This window comes from Hyposmocoma kahamanoa, unplaced genomic scaffold (genome assembly GCF_003589595.1).
Source record: "Hyposmocoma kahamanoa isolate Upper Pololo Valley unplaced genomic scaffold, ASM358959v1 190, whole genome shotgun sequence".
NCBI classification, from domain to species: Eukaryota; Metazoa; Arthropoda; class Insecta; order Lepidoptera; family Cosmopterigidae; genus Hyposmocoma; species Hyposmocoma kahamanoa.
Genome location: NW_020653718.1, coordinates 1,036,235 through 1,051,649, shown reverse-complemented (window position 1 = coordinate 1,051,649; position 15,415 = coordinate 1,036,235).

Genomic DNA, 15,415 nt, shown 5'->3' with positions numbered 1-15,415 from the left:
CTGTCGCCAAAACTCACACTATCATAATGTTAAACACTATGTAATCTTGGTAAAGATTGGTCGTATAATCACACAATAGAATTTACTAAGTTTTGTACCTAATACACTGAACTTTCCATTACTTTAGTGGCTATATAGACTACGCTTAATTCTGCCTCTGTGGCCGAACGGTTACCATGCTGGGCTGTCACGCAGAGGTCCCGGTTCGGGATAAATATTTGTACGGTCTACATGTATTTCTCTCGTGAGTTTTGGATGTAATTTGTGGTTGTCTACATGTGTGTCCATTGGCACCCGCGATTAAGGGTTTCCCTAGAGCGGGACTAAAAAAGAACTTTTTTTTATAAAAAATAAGTGCAAATTTGACTTCCATCTCACCTGATAGAAAGTGATTATGATGTCGAGAATGTAGCATGCACACCTTAATAATGCTTATTCACTCTCGCCTTCAAAAAGTCCAAGTTATATCGTTCGGGGAACACGTTTGCAGGCAGGGAATTCCACTCCCTAGCCGCGCTCGTCATACAAAATGTGGAACCGAAACGCCTTGTGCGAATTCGGGGAATATCAACAACATAAGGGTGGGATTATGTTTGTTGTTGTTTTTCTATTGTTTCCGTGAATTCTAGAAAAAGTAGACAGTTATATACAACTAACTTTGCTAAATTGTAATCTATTACTAATACACTAGGGAATCCTGTTTTTTATTTTAGATTTGGGTTATGTGGTTTATCTAGTTAGACTTTTCTAGACCATCTTCCTAATGAATTAGATGCTTTTAAGGTAAACCGCTGCTATAAAAAGTAAGCGTTATTCTGGGGATTATATTACCTTTTCTAAGAGAAAAATCATGTTCGGTAGTGGACTTATATCGGGTTGATACGTAATGCTCTCTAATGACATACTTTGAGAAGCTTTTCAAACTACAGTTGCCACAAAAGAGTTCAAAGAAAATCCCTTCAACTATATGCATGGACTTTACTATGCAAATACGAGTAGATTCTCCCTCGCTATTCCAACGATACGACTAAAAACGAAAACCAGAACTGTGACTAAGTGGGTACGGACTATCAGCGAGGTTCATTAGTGCACTGCCAGCCATGAGCGGATGTAGAAGTTAATCCTGTTACTAGGGCTACATACGGCCCGACCTATCAATCAAAATGAATCAAACCCGACGGGACGAATTTCATGTCGACGAAGTTTATTTATTGATTTAGCAACAGCTTAACATAATTAACATTTACATATATTATTATAATAATAAAAAATAGTATGTGTGTCAATTACAGTCGAACACATAATTGGCATAATCGCTTAAAAACAACATAATTAAAATAATATACTATTTATTCATTATTCTATTAAATATATAAGTTTCATTCCTATTGTTTAAATCAGATTAAAATTTACATAAAAATATACATAAAAAACAACATTGAAAGGTCCAAAAAAAAAATTATATTATCTACCAATATTTGGCGAGTGGGACGCGACAACTTTGTCGTTATGTTGGGGTAAACTGTCAAAATATATGTCAAGATCTGCATGACTACTCCTTGGATTTGGAGGACGGCGTGCCTACTGTTAATGAGCGACACGCCTAGCTATGACCGTTGCAGTACCACTCAGAACTTTAAATCGCAAATGCCGGATGCTGCCACTCCCGCAAACTTGAGATATAGATAAAGTGAAAAAGTCCCATGTCCCAAAACCATATCGCAGTGTGGTGGCAGTACTTCCCTGGTCGAACTTCCACAGGGAGTTCTAATGCTACTAAAATAAAAATAATATTATTAAACTATAAATGTTACTTTTTTTACTATAAAGACGATTCTACGAGAGCTTCTTGTAGATAAACTTTGATCCTATTATTAACTGCCTCTGTGGTGAAAAGGTTGCCATGCTGCATTGCCACGCAGAGGTCCCTGGTTCGATTCCCGGGCTGGGTGAAAAATTTTGTAAAGCCTACATTTATTTCTCTCGCGGGTTTGGGTGTAATTTTACTATGTGTGTGTCCATGGCAGCTGCGATACAGGGTTTCTCTAGTGCGGGGCTATGAGTGTGTGTTATTGTTATTATTATCATTGTTAAGTCTATTAAATAAGATATTCAATAGTTACTATTTTGAAACCAATGTCTATGTTAGTAATTTTTGAGATTTATATTAAATTATGTGTATGATGTGAGATGGTCTAAAATTCGAATTTTCAAAAACCACGGCCCTGAGAAAAACAAAAAGTTTTATCCATTTTTTTTTTGTTCAGACACAATTTTATTTACACATCCGCCGAATTGAATGAGTAACAAACAATCTAAGTATAACAATGAACTGTTAGCCTAATAGTTTGACTTACCGCCTCACAAGCGATAGTCGTGGGTTCCAATCCGGGCCTCAAAATTTTCGACATTAATGTATGAAATTTTATTCGAAATTTGCGAGTTACGAAATCTGCGCACATTTAGAGAGTAATTTAAATTTTGTGTCTAAAGTTCCCAATCGCAATGGGCCCACGTGGGAACTATAAGCCCAAACACTCTCATAGTTAGAGGAGGCCTGTACTCAGCAGTGGGACTACATATAAGCTAACTATTATTTTACAATTTTTTCATAACAATTGTGGAAGAAAACATACAGTGAAGAATACAACAATACGTGAAAGATGTGGCTTGATAGAGGATGTGGAGACCAGAATAGAGAAAGTAATGTGGAGGATGATTGGGATGTTGGGATTTATGTTGCGAATGTCGATGGAAGAGTTTTAAGAGGACGTCTCAGAAGGACTTACATTGACCAGATCAGTGGTGTCCCCAAAAAGGCTGGGATTCGAAGTGACAAATTTAAAATAAATAGTTTAAAAGGGATAGTTGATGTATAAGAGGCTCGAGAGTTGTGTCCGAATAAATATAAATATATAAAGAAATAAATATATAAAGGAATAAAGCGGCGTTCCGTGGTCTCTGCCTAGCCCTCCTGTGGGATAAGGGCGTGAGCTTATATATGTGTGTCTTTTATAAAAATAAATTAATGTATGTTTCTCTCGTATACGTTCCATTTATCATTGATCAGATTACGATAGAACTTTCGTGACTTCTGTGTCCACTCCCGCTGTAGTTTTAGAACCAATTTAAAACTGTCAGGTGGGCCAGTTGTTACAACAAATGTATCTACAAATGTGTTTAGCAGATGGCTTCTCTACTACGTGACTTTCTTTTGTTTCAACAAAAGACAATCAATTTTTTCTTTCAATGGCATTGCACCGGGTACAGCTAGTGAAAAAAAAAATGAAACGACGCAGTTTTTCCAAATGAATGCTATCTCGTTTACTCACGCGTGGTAGTGTCATGGCAGATAGAGACAGTAATAATATTATAGTAGAAGTAGAGCTTCTTTCAGGGGTTCGTCCAGGGAGGTACTACCACTTTACTTATTTCTGCTGACAAGTGGTAATGTGAGCATTACTGTTTTCCGGTTTTGGAGGGTAAGGGTGCTTTGAGATTTGAAGCTCTGAGTGCTACTGCAATTGTTATGGACAGGCATGTCACTTACCACCAGGTGCATCACTTTTTCGTCTCTGGTATCATAAAAACGTAAGGTATCATATCAAATATTTTATGCTAGGAACATTTTTTTTATTTACTCCTGCGTTGTTAGTATTTTACAAACAATACCCTGTATAATTATTATCCGACGCTTAAGGGCACGTGTCGTTTCTATACACGAACTGTGTAAATTACCTCGACGCCGGTCAAGAAAAAACCTTGTCCATCCCCAACACGACATGCTCTGCCGCTATTGTATGGAGCGGGGTGAGGTGCATTGTCAGTAAGCGAACGTTTATGCGCGTGGACGGGTGTTGCTTAGTAGTCAATATATTCAACAACATATTTCTTCCCACAGCCGGTAGTAAAACGACAACTACCTAGAAGACTCGTAATGCACTGATACATTTTACCCTACACACGTCTGTTCGAAAGAATTCCTATCATGTACATATACTCATATTTTTTTTATCTGCAACAGACACGACATGTTTTCGTGGCTAGATCCGACAAAGTAAATTGTCATGTACATTCCATTCTCATCTTTCCTGTAGCAGACACGTCGAATTTCTTAGGGTATACACCGGTTCCTAGCGCGCGCATCATGGTGGGAGTAATTATTAACACTTTCATGTAATTTGTAGAACAACGCACTATTACGTCGTTTACTTTCTTTTAATTCATCGAAGAACGTAAGAGAACGCTATTTAGCCATACATAATCTAAATAATGTCGTCATTACTCTACAACATATCAAATTATTGAATCTCTAACGACACGTAATTTTAAAACATTTAACAGGATAAGTAGGCAGTACTCACACGTATCAATGATCGCTGGTTTATACGTCAACGTTTATTGACGTCAGTATCATTGTTTGTTACATTCATTTACTGAATTTTTTGAGTGTTAAAAAGCTTATGCTACCAGTGCCTAGGCGTACATCTGGATACATTTAGTCCAAGGCGTAAAACATCGTGGAATTGCTACGAGTGCAAAACTGGTAAAAGAGGTGACGGTTCTTCCACTCAATCTAAGGCTTGCAGCCCGAGTGTTGACACTCCACCTACTAGCTACAATGAGGATTATTTTGTCTACATTTACTTCTGTGAATTAAAAAAATAACAGCCGGTAGAAGAAACGTTTATAAACGTTTGCATTAATGTATTAAAAAAAATAAGTGCCGCAGCGCATCGATCGTCAAAACGACGATCCTCGCGCGAAATGTGTTAAGGTGAGTCACCTGAAAAACAGTTTTGATAGATCAAATGGTTTAGGTATGTACTATTAAACAACGGCCTTTACAAAAAAAAACATACGATATACATAAGGATATTGTTAAGAACGTACTAATTCGTTACACGATAGTAAGTATTTTAATCGATCATATAAATTCCTGAAATCAGGCTAAAATACAAATCTAAAACGAATTAATTAAGAATAACATATCTAATTTTGCACTCCATTTTTATATGGAGATATTACTCTTCAAGTACTACAGAGAACCTGCTAAATTTTAATTTTGAACTGAAGCTCTATAGTTATTAAATTCAAATTTATCCCAAAATTTGCAAATTGCCTAGCGGCTTAACGCCACTCCGCGCCGCTTGCTGTTCCGTTAGTCGACAGGCGCTTGTAGACGTCGGATCTGTGCCAAATTTTCTTCTTATTTTTTTTAGCGCGCGGGATGCGAGAGTTGACCCCCCACACCTCACTTCTTAGCCTCGCTTTGAAACACCTCGCTTTAAACTACTCGGAATTCTGACTGTCCTCAAGCCTATCGTCCTTCTAAATATGGTTGTGAGTATCAAAAAGCCGTTAGCACAATTAGGTAGTCGCACGTTCGCGGTCAACCGTACACCTGCCATGACCGCAAACAAATTGGACGGCATACGAACACTGCCTACTACCGAATTCCAGTAATAAATGACAGGGGCTAGCAACAAATTACGTGGGCTCAGAAGGAAGACGTTTACTCGGACGAATGTAATGTCGCACCATAAATAATTACCAAGGATCCGTTGTACAAGATCCGAAATTGGCTAGAAATTACTGGAAGGTAATGAAAACAGTGTAACAAATCACGCAGCAATGTCCCGAGGGACACTGAAGGCGTACGTGTGACGTCACGACTTAGAAAGAGGATAAAGTGACCGTTGGGACAAAAAACTGACTGAAGAGATTGAACAAAGTCAAGAAAGTGCAGGCCGAAAGTTCCCCGGGCTAGTACAGCGTACGTTTCCCAATATTTGCTCCTAATAACCAAAATGGTTATTTGGGACAAGGCTAGTCCCATTGTGAGTTTGCTCTATGTTACTAAACTAAACTCTGTAGTAAATATATGTAGCATTTATTACATACAAGGCTTACCATGGCTACAAGACACCACGGGAAAGTACATTAATATTTTTTTTGTTTAAAGTTATCACCAGTAATCATAGTCATAGTCGTGGAACAGAGATGGAAATTGGAGACTTTCTTATGACAACATTTATCTATTCCGGATAATTCAAGAACGAGTTTACAGCGAGTAAATAATCTTTCCATAATTATCTTTCTTATTATGACATGAAAATCGAGTCAGAAATTTAAAATGTATACATAGAAGTACACGAAGAGTCGATGCGATGATTTTAAGGTCGCGGAGGAATGTTTATAACTCAACAGTACGTTTGCAATACATACTTAATAATTCTAATGCATGTATTAGGTAAAGAATTCCTTTTTTGTCCAAATTTTCCTAAATATTCCGAAAAATAGTTGCAACAACTCATCACAAGGTTTTGATAAATATAGTTTACCAACTTGTCCCAAATAACGTTAATTTTTAATGTACTTAACTGATGTCCCGAATCCCAAAAACGTCGGGAACGAATAAATGTTCTCGTATGGAAGTTTCCAATTTCCGTCTCCATTTCTCGAGGTTTAGGTAAATATAGTCTACCTATTCCGACCACTGGTTATCACCTTTTATTAACAGAGGTGAAAGAGCGCTGCTGGGCACCGCTTAAACACGTTCTGTAGATTGTAATGTAGCTTCCGTAGCTCCAAACATCTTGTTTATTAAGTTTAAAGTTCAAAATTAAATTAGGTAAAGAAATAGTGGTAATAAATCCAGTTTTATAAATATTATTCCCGTTTTATTAATACTTGTGATCTTGAAAATGTTAATTGCGCAAGAGATTTTTGGTAACTGGTAACCGGTTCAAATAATTAACGTGAAGATGTGTTCGCTGCCGCGATCGGGCAGGGAGTGACGATGGAACGAAACAATCAGAATGGCGAGCAAACGAATTAAGAACGATTTAAAATTTAAAAACGAGTGGCCAGGAACCGGAGAAAAGGCGATAAAGAGGTGGGATGACGATGTAAGGAGGTCACATAGTCACAGAGGGTTTCTTGCACGTACACAAACTCACAGCCCCGCGTTAGGAAAACCCTGTGTCGCTCGTGCTGTGACACAAATAGACAACCACAAATTACACCCAAACTCACGAGAGATATGAATGCAGTTAATTTATAGTAGTTTGTTTTGTAATATTATTAAAATAATCTATAAAAATACATTTGGGATTACAAAAGTTCGAGCAAGCATTAATAATAATAACTTTATTCACTCACACAAAGGCAATGGTAAATAATACATTATTAGCAAAAAAAAAAACATTTAGGAACCTTTGTGAGAGTCTGGAGTTCGTACTAGAATTCCCTGTGTGACGAATCACCAGGACCTCGCTTCCACAGATGGACTTAATAATAATAATAATAATAGTGTGTTTTTATTGTATGCAGTATGAGTAGGACAGTTTGCTTTATAGAGACATTCACAGACTTTTATACTTGCTTTACTAGACAGTGTATACTTTGAGACTTGTTTACGCAAATAAAAGTAATTGGTTTAATAGGCACTTGAAGAAAAATATAATATGTACATGACAAAACTTACAAAAATTTAAACATAAGAAGAAAGTTTATAAGTAGAAAATTTCCTGGAAGGCAACACCCAGAAAGATATATTATTATCGTGCTCAGAACTATAGCTCCAATTAATACTATGCCTATTAATATTTGGATCTGGGGGCCTATGCTTATGCTTTCCAAAAACAATCTTATTTCAATGTAAGCATAAAGTAAGCTTATTGTAATATTACTAATTTTCGTACCATGACAAACCTATCAACCAAGTAATTATTATTGTTAAAGTGACTGACAGAACGAATGATTTCCCAATATTGTATATTCCTTACTAAAGGTAGGAAAGAAATAACGCTCTAAGAACGGTATAATGCCATCTCTTTCTTTTTTGATGTTCCGAATTGTGTAATCGTAGTATAATGTTAAAGTACTTAATGTTATTTACATTCAGAATATTTTGACTGTTAAAAGAAGAAAAGTATGTATGTAATGATAAAATCTATTAAAATTACGTTTCATGACGAAAAATAAATAAAACAAGCTGAGTTTTGATAGTCACGTTGTGAATTCGTAACTAGTCTAGTGTCAACAGTTAGTTTCGCCAAGGAGCATATAGATGGCGTTGTTATAATTTTATGAAATATCGCGTATTTTAAATTATCGAAAAATTATTTACTACATAGAAATTAGCCATTAAATAAAAAATAAACAAAATATTGAAGAGATATACGTAAATAAATAACTTCAACTTAACTTTTAAACATTACAAATCAATATTAAGACAATAAAACTGAAAATAATATTGTTTCCATTGCATCCCTGTAACTATTTTTATATTGCTAAATTTGACATATTACTTTATGTTAAAGTCGCGTCATAGTACGAACTGATTGAATGAATAGTCACAAAGCTGCCAATAAAACATTATAGTTTTAATAATACAATAAACTTACCTTAAGCGGGTTATGGTACGAAAAGTCAAGATAAGGTTAAAGTAATATCATTTTAAGAGGTTGTGGTAGGCCCCCTGTTCTGTTTTTATTTCGTTTTTTTTTCTTATTTTTCACAAAATTCGTGGAGCATAATATTAGCAAATGAATATGACTATTTACAAAAATAACAGGAAATAACCAAAAAATAAAGTTGGTTTAGTATAGGAGGTCTCGAGAAGGCTGGCAAACTTATTCTTTGGCGAAAACAACTGCCACCCTTGTGATCGCCGCAAGCTTCTACGAGGCAACCTGATAGCTCGTCCAAGATAGAAGATTCGTTTGTACCCAGGGTTTCAAACGCAAAAGTTACAAGGCTGTAACACTGAGCCAGTGCACTCGGCATTTACTCTTAAAAACAAAATAACGTCTCTGAAGCAAAATACATATCTACAATATTTATGAAAGTATTTTCCCTCTGTATCCCATTGCCGTAGGACACATAATAAATAATTCGTCGGAATTTTATAGAAATGGCGAAAGCGTTATTTCGAAAACATTTTTCAAAGGAGCATGTTTTAGTTTCGCACGATTGTTTTAAAATATTTACGTCCTGTTTTAAATTACTTTTTAAAACCTAAACTTAATTAAAACCAAAATTGAATTTTAAAACAGTACGTAAATATTTTAAAACAGACGTTAAAAACTAAAAACATGTTACCCTATAATATAATATTCTAGATAAATAGATACTTCGGGGAATAAAGGACGTAAACGCCAATTTTATAAACAAAAAATACATAATGGCGTAGTTGGGTTCAGTTTTCATGCTTTTCGATCTATCTACTCAAATAATTATTTCTTAGTTGCTATAACACGACTTTATACGTAAACATAGTTATGAATATTAAAAAAATTAACCAATATAATATTTATAAGTTATGTTGTGTAGTAAGTCTATCACTCATCTTGTACGTTTTTAACCGACTTTTAAAAAAGGAGGAGCTTCTCAATTCGACTGTTTTTTTTTATATTCACGTTACGCGATAACTTCGGTACCTGTGAACCGATTTTGTAGATTCTTTTTTTGTTAGAAAGAGAATACCTTAATAGAAATCCCATTTCAATTTGAAGAAAATTCCACCTCTAAGGATGTAAAGAATAAACATTTTCGCGTTCTTTCTTTCCCGAAGTATCGCAATAGTTACCGAACCGTGACAGAAGCATGTCATAGCTAAACAAGTAGGTAGGTAGATAGATAAATAAAACGTTTATTTAGCACATATGCGTATAAACAATTTGAGACAAACAATCACACCTTGTGGTACATAATGGTAAATAAAACGCAATTTATTACAAAATCATAAATTGCAATATTTCAATTATTTTATACATACCACTGCAAGGTACGAGTCGCCTCTCAGACGAGCGTTTGGGCCAAAGCGCGCCACGCTGACCCAATGGTTAGGGACGTCACGCATTATTCGAGGATTGTGAACCTTCTTCGGCGTGCAGTTGTCATCTCGATGTTTTCCTTCACCGAGAAACTTATGGAAATTTTAAAATTAAATTTCACACATAAATTCCAAGAACCATTAGGCTCAATTTATATTACGCCGGAACGGAATTGAAGTTCAATCTTTGTAACGATGCGCGCGAGAGTGCTCGCGTATTTCGCAGAAGATTTTGGCTCGAATCTAGTTTGTACGTTACACATTTGACCATAAAGTTCGTTATGCTATGTACAATATCATTACAAACATTCGCATCCATTCCGTTCCGACGCAATATAAATTGAGCGTTAGTCTACCACGGCATTTTACAATATTTACGAAAATAAAAAGGAAAAATGATTTATTTTGTATTGAAAAGGCCATGTCTCAGCCTAGATACATATAAATGTTCTATAGGGTATGGTTCTGGTATGCTACTAGTACCACTTGGTAAGTTAAACATATAACATCAAAGGACATCATAAATATACAAATATGATATTTAAATAAATTAGAAAAATATTTTCAATAAACAATATCTTTAATACCAGATGAATGAATATACTTATACTTCCATTCTTCCTTTTATATTTCTTCAAAACACACAAAAATCTGTTTGAGTTCCAATTTGAATATATTTAGATAGGAAATTCAAACAAAATCGAGAGCGGAAACTGAAATTAATTGGGAACATACTTTTTCTAATAAAATTTTTTCTACCCAATATGGACCTTTCAGCGAATACCAAATTCCCAAATTTGAATTTAATAATAGAATCCAAAGCAACCCGTATGAAAAATAATTACATATTTAATATGAGGTCGATCGCATAGTAGTGAGATGGCGGTTGCTTGTGGCGGAGGGACATTATTATGACCTTTTATACTTCTGTACTTTAATCCTTAGACTATGGAAACTAAGGACATGTTATGTTGACACGTCGGTTTGTTTGAAAAAACAAATATACGCGATTTAAATCCGGAAAAATAGTTTCATTTCCTATGTGTAACAATCGCGAAAACCTAAGAACTATATATTAATTAGTCATTAGAGTTTCTATTAAATATGATTTTATTTCTAGACTTATATAGGCCGTTATTATAATTTGAAAAACCTAATGAATTTATTATATTCCTACTTGTAATTAAGACATTTGAAGACGCTAACGAATTCTATCAAGTATGATTTTGCCATTGTTCTTTGCAAACACAAAAAATAGTTTCAACATTCAAGCCATACATTTGCATGTCAATATTGATTTATCTATGATTATGGTACAACACTAAATCCGCCATTTCTGGTGGATATTTTTGGTTTAGGTAGGTACGCTTATTCCTTAGATAAGGCAGCTCCTTTCCTTTATTTTTTTCCATCCTCTAAGATATAGAACTACGAGTTTCAAAAAAAGAACGTCGTATTTTGCTAATCACAAGAGTCTACTTAAACGCGTCACTGAGTTACGTCACACATTTGTGAAACTATTTTTATTGAATAATATCTCAAAATGTTACATAATAGTCGATGGACTTAACAAAAAACAAAAAAGGTTTAAAACAATTTAATTTATAAAGTGAAGATTATTACAATAATAATATTTTTTTTCTCACTTACAACAATGCTCGGTGGATGTGACAACTAGAGTGAATCAGGGCCGCGACGCCGGTCGCGGTTTCTAGGAAGTGAAGGTGCAGCATCTGCAAATCAGGCGGTCACGTGTGGCAATCACTGCTTTCACGGAAAATGCCAAGCGACCACACAACTTACATGTGGATTGCACAATACATGGTGTCAATCGTTGTTTCCATGGATGTGGACGCGTTACATACATATAAATCATCTAACAAAGCTGTAACCGTCTGGCAAAAAACGAGCTATTCATAAACAATACTACTCGACTTTAAGAACCCTCATTACGCAACAATTGCTTATAATACTATTAATTTTCAAGCTACGTGTATTTGCTTTCTTTATTCGGTTCATAAAACTGGAAACAATTCCATAATTCGCAACGTCTGTTTTTCGGGGAGAGAGTGGAAGGTAGGATAGTGTTGCCAAAATGTAAGATGAGGATTAGAATATAGAGGGCGCTGAAATGATAAATAATGACGCAGCCAAGGTAAGAGGTTATAAGTGTTGTCAGTGAAAGTACTACAGTGGAAAACGGACGTAATGAATTTAAACTATAAAAAGAATGCAATAATTAATTTACAATAATAATAGATCAATGTCTAAAGACGATATCGTTATCTGCTGGTTCACTAGATCAACAACAACACCATCCTTAAACTAACAACATCAAGATAAGAACGAAATGGGCGAACGAACAGCTATCATGAGGCTCGTTGCAATACATTACGACGATTACCCGCTGTTGGCACCAACGAGGTTTATGTTTGCGACCATTCGTATGGAAACACAATGGATGATAATTTGCCATTCAGATTTTAGTACTAAAATGCGTACAGTATAATAATAACGTGTCAGACGTTTCTGTAAATTAGATTGTCTCAAAAGATAAGTAACAAAACAGAGAAATTAACTTCGGAAACACTAATGAGAACGCCAAGAGCAGAACTAATTAAGAAAACTTTTTTAAAGTAAATTTACTTGCTCCTGAAAGATATTTTCTACGATGGAAGATGCCCATTTAGTCGTATCTTAAAGATATTCGGGTTGTAAGTGTTCGGAAACACAGTTACAGGCAGGGAATTCCATTCCTGGGCATCACGCTAATAAAAGATGATGAAAAGCGTACGCCTGAGCGAAACATCGACTAAGTACTTAGGCTTTGTTCACAGGGCATTGTAATAAACGTTTTTTTGCAGTATTGGCTTTAAACGGATAGTCGGCGTGCTTAAAAGACGAATGGCTGTAACATTCACCCTGAGTCTACATCTACAACGGATCCACGCTTTGTTCCTGTTTTGTACTTGTATAGAAGACGCCAACAGTTTCGTTCTCGGTGTAACATAATATTGGGTTCATCCTATAAATCAAGAAGCAGTGCGCACAAACACTTTTGAAAAAAAATACGAAAATCTAAGAAGATGAAAAGGACAGTTTTCAATAACTATCGGATGTCCACAAATAATTAGGACAATTTGTTAAAACGTTTAGAGAATTCGAATTTACCGAAAAAATGTACGGTTCTTTTCGATTGCTATAAACGATAAACAGAAAATTTATTAAAATTAAATGAAATAAGACCTATGATACGAAACACCGTCATTACATAATATTACAAGTGCGACTATAAGAATATTGCATCAATTAATATACCACGAATAATTTTATCTAAACATAAACACGTCATAATAATAATTCTAATTATTACGATACGTCACTGTATTGCATTTTGTTTTCTGAACCTTGGCCGGATTCCTTCCGTGTATGTAAATAATAAGTAATATTGCTTATAGGTATAAGCATTTCATACATGCAGGCGTAATGGACTGAAAATCTTGAAATGAATGTAGACCATAAGACAGCCGTAGACTGGTTGAGATATTTGAGATAAGTCTAGAAAGTATTTCATAATTTGTGTTCAGTACAGGGTGTATCGAACCAAAGCAGTTGCTACTATTGAAAACCCTACAAAAAATGTAATTATTCTTCTATTAACCTCATAAGGCCCTGTGTACAGCCAAGAGCACATTAAGCTATTAGACGACCTCCGTGGTCGAGGTCGAGATGTTTGCACGCCAGTTTTCATTGTATTGCCATCTCTGAGGTCAAAGCTTCGATTGGGTCAGTGTAGAAGAACTAGCTTTTCTTTATCTCGGGGCTGTGTGTTTCCGATTTCCAGTTGTAGCAATAGAGCTCCTTGTGAATGAATTCGTCCAAGGAAGTACTGCCACCTCACTAATTTCTGCCGCCAAGCAGTAATGTGAGCATTACTGCGTTCCGGTTATGAAGGGTAAGGATGCTGATGAAATTACAAGCACATTAGACTTGTCAACATATGTCTCAGGGTGATGTTCTGACGGGCACTGCAACTGTTATGAATAGGCCTGTCACTTACCACCAGGTGGGCGACTTGTTTTAAAAAAATGCATACCATAGGTGCTTTAGCTTATTACTTTGGGATCAGAGAAACGTATGTTATGTTGTTTAATATTTATCATTATATAATATTTATTTAACTAATATTTATTTATACACTATTGTATGAATATTGACCCCAGGGAAACGGAAAAAGATCCGTCAATGAGTAGCTTGATGTGCTGTAGTCTGTACAATGTCTGTACATCAAAATATGTATATATAACATATGAATTAACACGTCCTACAATCTCGTAAACGCCGAGTGTATATTGTAATCAAAATATCGCATTAAAGTTTAGGACTACATATTCTTAATGACATTATTCATATAAAACTGAGGGTACACTTATTTGTAATTACATTTAGTACATTTTCATGTACATTGAGCGTTTAGCCCTTCTCCCGTTTACTTTGCTGGGTCTTAGTAGGTTAAATAAAAGATATTAGTACACTGATGTATTCTAATATAGTCTCTTACAGCAACAGGCAGGATAAAAAGCCTGGAAAAGATTCTTCATGCCCGGAAAAGATTCCAGTCCATGAAGGAACTAATGGAGGGTCACCCACTGTCACTTAACTGGAAACTCGTCAACACAATTGTGTAGTGCTACCCCTACCTACTGTGCACAAACATAGTTTTTGACTAAAATTCTGAAGTCCAATTGAAGGTTAATAAGAGGGATCGATACTGAAACATCACTCTGGTCGTATATTTTGTTTCAAAAGAATAGTGGTGTGAATTAGGTACAGATAGCCAAACTGGCCAACCATACGGGGAGGAATGCAAATGATGCCTTCCTTTGATTTCTGAACTGTTATGAGTAAATAAGTATGGTTGATTGGAATAAAATGCGCATAGGTAAGCTGGAAGCATAATCTCTGTGAATGACACCAGGCTCGTGGCAGTTCGTCGATGTATTGAGAGATCCGGCTCGAAGGACCAAAAGAATAATGACCCTTCAAGCCGGGGGAATGGTTGCGCCGAAATGGTATTTCGATTTTACCTCACGAATATGATCTCTTTATATTTGAAACATTTGATTGGATTAATTACTGCTTCCTTGCTCCTCCCGTACCTATCTTGCTCACACGCCGGAGCGAGTTACCCAACCGGTGACGCCTACCAGAAGAAAGAAGACATTCGCTTCCGCCCAGTTCTCTCGCCGACAATACAACATCGCGCGCATTGCAACCGCTCTGCTAGTTTATTGTTAGAAATCATAATAAAACCATACTAAAAAAAAATACCATGATAAAATGGGACCGCCTGGACATATCTACCCAATGTACCCAATGAGGTGGGCATATGTAACCACTCACTAAGTGCCACAAAATTGCCGACAAGATGGCGGGATGACTTTGACGCGTTCATAAATTGTTTTTTAATATACCAAGTGACGGGGCGGAGAAGTCCCGCGGCTGGTGGTAAGCGACACGCTTGTATATAACAATTGTTATGCTGCTCAGAGCTTTGAATCGCAAAAACGTCAA